Source organism: Oncorhynchus masou, chromosome 10 (assembly GCF_036934945.1).
Source record: "Oncorhynchus masou masou isolate Uvic2021 chromosome 10, UVic_Omas_1.1, whole genome shotgun sequence".
Taxonomy (NCBI): Eukaryota; Metazoa; Chordata; class Actinopteri; order Salmoniformes; family Salmonidae; genus Oncorhynchus; species Oncorhynchus masou.
In genome coordinates this window covers 17,126,035-17,132,034 of record NC_088221.1, presented here as the reverse complement: position 1 = coordinate 17,132,034, position 6,000 = coordinate 17,126,035, and positions in this window count along the sequence as shown.

Genomic DNA, 6,000 nt, shown 5'->3' with positions numbered 1-6,000 from the left:
TTTTCATTTGGACAAATTTGTCTCCAGCCCAACACTCAATCCTTATTTTCAAAAAACAAGATACATTTTCTCCTAAATGTGTGGTTAATATCCCTATGGACAGTTTGGTGGTATAAATCAGTACTTTGATTAAGTTATTCCATTAGGGAAGTTGGCAGGAGTGACAGTCTACTGTTGAAGCCCACTGGCACATATCAAAACTGTTGGAATGGACAATGGTGGGAATGAACATTGGTTTGTATGGACAATGGTTCAGTCTAGGTGCGATACACAGAAACCTAATTGGCGGTAGTTTATGTAATGTGCATAGAAGGACCACCAGCTATCCATCAAAAGCCCGTTTCAACGTTGGTCTATTTTTAAACACTGACGTTGCTTGTAGTTATGTGTCTAAATATTCAAACAATGTGAATGCGGAGATACAAAATATCCCCCAGTGACAAAATGTGGTGTACCTACTGACATCTCACTCACTTTGACCTATGACCTATGACATGGTGATCCCTTTGGAAGCTTGTAAGAGGTGAATTGGCCAGCTTCTGTTTGGTCAGTGCTCGGAGGCACCAACTAACCCCCAGCCCCAACCACAGTCACAGTGAAGGATAGCTCTGTAGCTCTGATCACAGTGCTTAGTGCCCCTAGTCCCACTTCCCACAGCTTGATGTTCTGTGGTGCAGATGCTTGTCATAAATATTCATAAAAGGGCCTAATGATAATCATTAGTCCAGCTCTGTTTCTTTGCCTTGGCAGGCCCCCTGCCAGAGCCCAAAGCCAAAATGACTCTTGACCTCTGCACTCTAGTGGCGGGCATGATGGATATGGGCTGTCAACATAGACAGCACGTGTGGATCTCTCGTCACACTGGCTCATAAAAGCAACACATAATTAACATGCACCATGCACACGCGCACATCTGTACACACACATATACACACACGCATGCCACCCACCCACCCACCCACACACACACACACACACACACACACACACACACACACACACACACACACACACACACACACACACACACACACACACACACACACACACACACACACACACACGCACACACACACACACACAAATGCTCACAAAAAACATCCCACTCCCCTACACACACACACTGATAGCTCGACTTTCAGATTTCTACCAGTGAACACACCCTCAGAATAATTAGCTTTGTAGAGTAGGATGAAGAGTCAAGAAGCATGTGTGTCATGAGTTTGAGTGTGTATGCAAGCGTGTGTGTTTTTAGGGAAGGGGGTGGGGGGGTGAGTACTCTCTTGTTACCGTCCTGTTGAAAAGGGTTCATACATGTGACAGACGCCCACTTCTTAAAGCCATAATCCTCTCTGAAAGGATCAAGCACAAGCACACCTCTTCCAGGTCAGAGAGAGAGAGGATGAGATGGGTGCCACAGGGACAAGGGGGATATGAGAAGGGAAATAGATTCTGAAAGAAGAATAGAGAGAAAAGGATATATTGACAGAGTGCTAAAATGCATTCTGAAAGCTGATAGGGGTGAATGACCCCAAGGGCTTCCCCACTAACTGTGAGTGTTTAAACATAGCCAATGGAGGCATAAGTAAAAGGTGAATGGCAGGGGCTGGTTGGAGGTCTACCTCCATAGGTTCCCTCCCTCTTTCTTCTCCACCCCTCTCTCCATAGCTCCTCTCCTCTGGATTCCTGACAGCTTCCTCTCCTAAGCATTTGAGACCTCTATAAATCGTGGGGATTAAATAAAAAACAAGCTGTAGGTTTCCTTCAAATTAAACTGGGGCAGAATCACTCAATAATCCACCCACGAAAAAAGGCAGCACATTGACTTTGGCAGGCCGCCCACTTGCTAGGAACAGGATGCAACAAGAGAGAGGGGGAAATAAGTAAATACATAAATGAATAGAGGCATAAATAAATACTTATATAGATGATGAGAATCACATAGTGTTCCCAGCTTTGTGAAATTACATGCTGACATTCAGATAAATACGCTCTGCACTTAATTTGAATTTTTGTTTACTTTCCGTCCAGTTTACTGAAATATGTTATCTTGCCATAACTCCTCTCTGACAGCTCTGCTTTTGGGAAACTTTCATCTCAAAGCAAAACCTTTCCACAATTTATTGTGCTCTCTGGCTACATCAGCACAGATGTGGCACACTTAGAAGCATCAATGGGGATGATTATTTATATTTGTGAACATAAAGTCAAATGAAGTCTGTTCACTCTCATCTGCAGCCCTGTAATTTAAATGACCAACACAGAGTTGTGTAACTTTTTCACAGATAGATGGAAGTATTTGTGTAATTTTTCAGTGTGTGGATTTCTCATGCAGGATTCCTCTTTATTTGTAATATTATATTTGTAATGGGAGGAACAGTTAATTGCATAGGTACGCTGCCATTGACTTGACAGTTAGACACTTGCCTCGGTGAAGTCAGGCGTATATGGAACTCAGGTGTGTGTGAGGGATGAGTAATGTACTTGGTATGCCTGGTCTTGTAAGGGGGATCACAGGGTAAGGGTGGAGGGTGAGAAGCGCAGAGTGCACTAGGTCCTCCTGGTCTGTAAGGGTGGGGGGGGATACAGGATAGAGGTGAGGGGTAAGTTTTGGACTTCACCAAAAAATGCTGAGTTAAAAATGACTCAATTTGGGTAAATGTTGGACAGAACACATGTTGGGTTATTTTGGCCCTGCAGTTGGGTCACATAACAATGCACTGCTCGAACCAGGTTATGTTGTTGATGCTGGGGTTATTGAGTTACAATCGGAGATGTGTTTGAAATACATATTTTAATTGCTTCTAAGTTTTCTTGGTGTGTTGTATTATACTGTGCCAAACTACACTGCAATGCATTTTGTAACAAGATACTTGCAAAAGCTGTCATTTGTATTTTCAAAATACAAAATGCTTTTCTACACATTTTTTGCTGAGTATTACTCTAATGACCCCTGCCCCGAAACAAGGCCTAGATATGCTTTGCAGTTGTTTATTTTCACATCTACATTTACATTTAGGTAATTTAGCAGACACACTTATCCAGACTGACAGTGTAAACAACATATCACAGTCATAGCAAGTAACCATTGCTGAAAATGTTGTTGCTGCTTGGCCAGCTAATTGCAACTGTATTTTTGTATTCTACAACAGACAAGATTAATTAATCTAAGTTACATTTACTCTCATAGTTCAATTAGCAGACACCCTTATTATATAATAGTGCCATCAGACTTTTGATAACAATTTAGGGTGAAAGGGTGCCACAAAATTATATATATGTACAAATGACAGCTTTCGAAAGTATCTTACAAAATACATTGGAGTGTAGTTCAACCCAGTGTAATACAAAATACAAAATACTTTATGCAGTTCAAATATATGTAACAGAAAATCTGGTCATAGCCCAATAACCCAACTAATTGGCCCAAGTGCTGGGTCAAAAATAACCCAAAGTGTGTTCTGTCCACAGTTTACCCAGCGCTGGGTTATCTTTTAACCCAACATTTTGTTTAGAGTGTAGGTCTTCCTGGTCTGGTTTTCCTCCCCTGGGATATGTTATTGGCACTCCACTGTTCGTTTGAGCCTCTCCTCAACACTCCCACTCAGTCCAGGGGAGCTCCTCAGGGTGTAATGTTGCACCTTTCCATTCTAAAGTAGAGCAGGCCTTACCCGGCATACAGATTCATCTGCTCATGTGGGGAGAGTATAGAGTAGAGCCAGTGTTAAATGAAAGCACCGAGAACGTGGACAGCAGGGCTCTGGTTCTCACTGCAATGTTCTTAATGTAATCTGTATGTCCGAGCGTTTTGTTTGGCTGTCTTGTGACTAGCGTATTCTGAACCATGCCTCATTGAGGTGGAGTGAAAATTATAGCTGGCCGTTTTCGATATTATCTGTTCATACTGTGGAACCTTGAGCACAGTTTACTGGTTTACAAAGATAACTGAAATGTTCTGGTGGAATTTCAGCAAAACCTTATTTGAAATCTTGCTTATGAATAATTGCTCAATGCATACAACGGCCCTGTTGTGTTTACTTAATCTAATGGTTTAATTTGATGTGTATTGCTGTTTGTAATCAGATATTTACATAAAGTGTTAGGAATATTGCTTTAAACCATACTTCGGAAACTATAGAGACAACTTTTCATTCATATTCTCACATTATAAGTGTTTTATAATCAGCTTTGGGATACTCAGCAATGAGAGCTTTTCAGAAGGTGTTTCTTGCGAGTGAATATCTATAATGAGCATGGTGTGTGCCAGCTCTATGGTATTTTCATTTGACGTTGTCGACTCAACATCTCAGAGGGTTGATTTTTAGTCTCTCAATGGTACCGTTTCACACTTCTAGGCCATTAGTCCAAGTCATTGATTTCACTTTTTCGGCTTTCACATCTGTTTTATGTTAGACGTCATAAATGTGAAGTGTATATACCAAGGTCATGACAGACAGATGGTGCCATAATGATTTTCAGCAGCACTCACCCAGTTAGCAGTAAAGCGAGTACTGTACATGTTCCTGATTACGCTCCTCTCACAGAGCTCTACTGTACCTAACACCAGGCGTTTCTTACACACCGCCGCTCGGAATGAGAAGGAAGCCAAAACACTGGCGTAACCTTCAAAGAACAAATTGTCACCTTTTTGGGAGGAAGAACAGGGTACATTACTCTTCAATTGTAGCGCATTCCACCAATTTCATTCACATGGCTGTCACTTTAGGTTGCTGAGGAGCTTCTCACACTCACAGGGTTGTTTGTACTTCCATTTTGCTCTGGGCTCATCCCTGAACCGTCGTCACTTCCTCAACTCTTTTTACTCTTTTCTTTCTGCTGCCTCTCACTGTTGGTTGGTGGGTGTGGGAATGGATTTGGGGAAAGACCAGAGGTGAGGAAAGGAGGCTGTGTGCCACAATGCAGTTCAAAAAACTGGAACGAATTGCAAAAATCCCTGAAGTTGGAGACTTTTATCTCCCTCACCAACTTCAAACATCTGCTATCTGAGCAGCTAACCGATCGCTGCAGCTGTACATAGTCTATTGGTAAATAGCCCACCCATTTTCACCTACCTCATCCCCATACTGTTTTTATTTATTTACTTTTCTGCTGTTTTGCACACCAATATCTCTACCTGTACATGACCATCTGATTATTTATCACTCCAGTGTTAATCTGCAAAATTGTAATTATTCGCCTACCTCCTCATGCCTTTTGCACACAATGTATATAGAATCCCCTTTTTTTCTACTGTGTTATTGACTTGTTAATTGTTTACTCCATGTGTAACTCTCTGTTGTCTGTTCACACTGCTATGCTTTATCTTGGCCAGGTCGCAGTTGCAAATGAGAACTTGTTCTCAACTAGCCTACCTGGTTAAATAAAGGTGAAATAAAAAATAAAAAAAATAAAAAAAGGAAAGGAATAAGACATTGAATTAGACCGGACGGCACACAAAGGATCAGCAACCATTAAAGGTCAACGGCATGAGAGGCGAGAATAGCTACTCGACCGTCAAACCAAAGACATATTTCTGTTGCTGCATCTCTCTGTAGAAGCTCTCCTCGGCATGTAGCCAGCCAGCGTGGAGCTTCATGTAGCTTGAGACGACATTGGAAGATCACACAATGCCCTAGAAACTATTTCACAGGCCTCGACGAGGAGGATACAGCAGTCCAGCTGGCGGACATCGAGCTGTTGTATACCTCTTAGAGTTATATATTGATCTATTATTCCTCAGAAGGCCATGTTTTTCGTCTTGGGACCGTAACTGAGTGCTTTGTACATCTGTGTCTGCCTCCCATGATCTGCTTGGATGTTCGGCAGCCCACTCGTTTGTTGCTCGTCTCGCCAGTGCCGTGAAAAGTGAAAAACAAGATAAAAAAAGCGAGGGAGAAGAAAAGAAGGATAGTAATTCTGACAGGTTAGGCGACATGCGGCCAAGAGCGGCCAAGTGCACACAGCCCGGAGTTGAAGACGGTCGGTGTCTTCCCAAGAAGC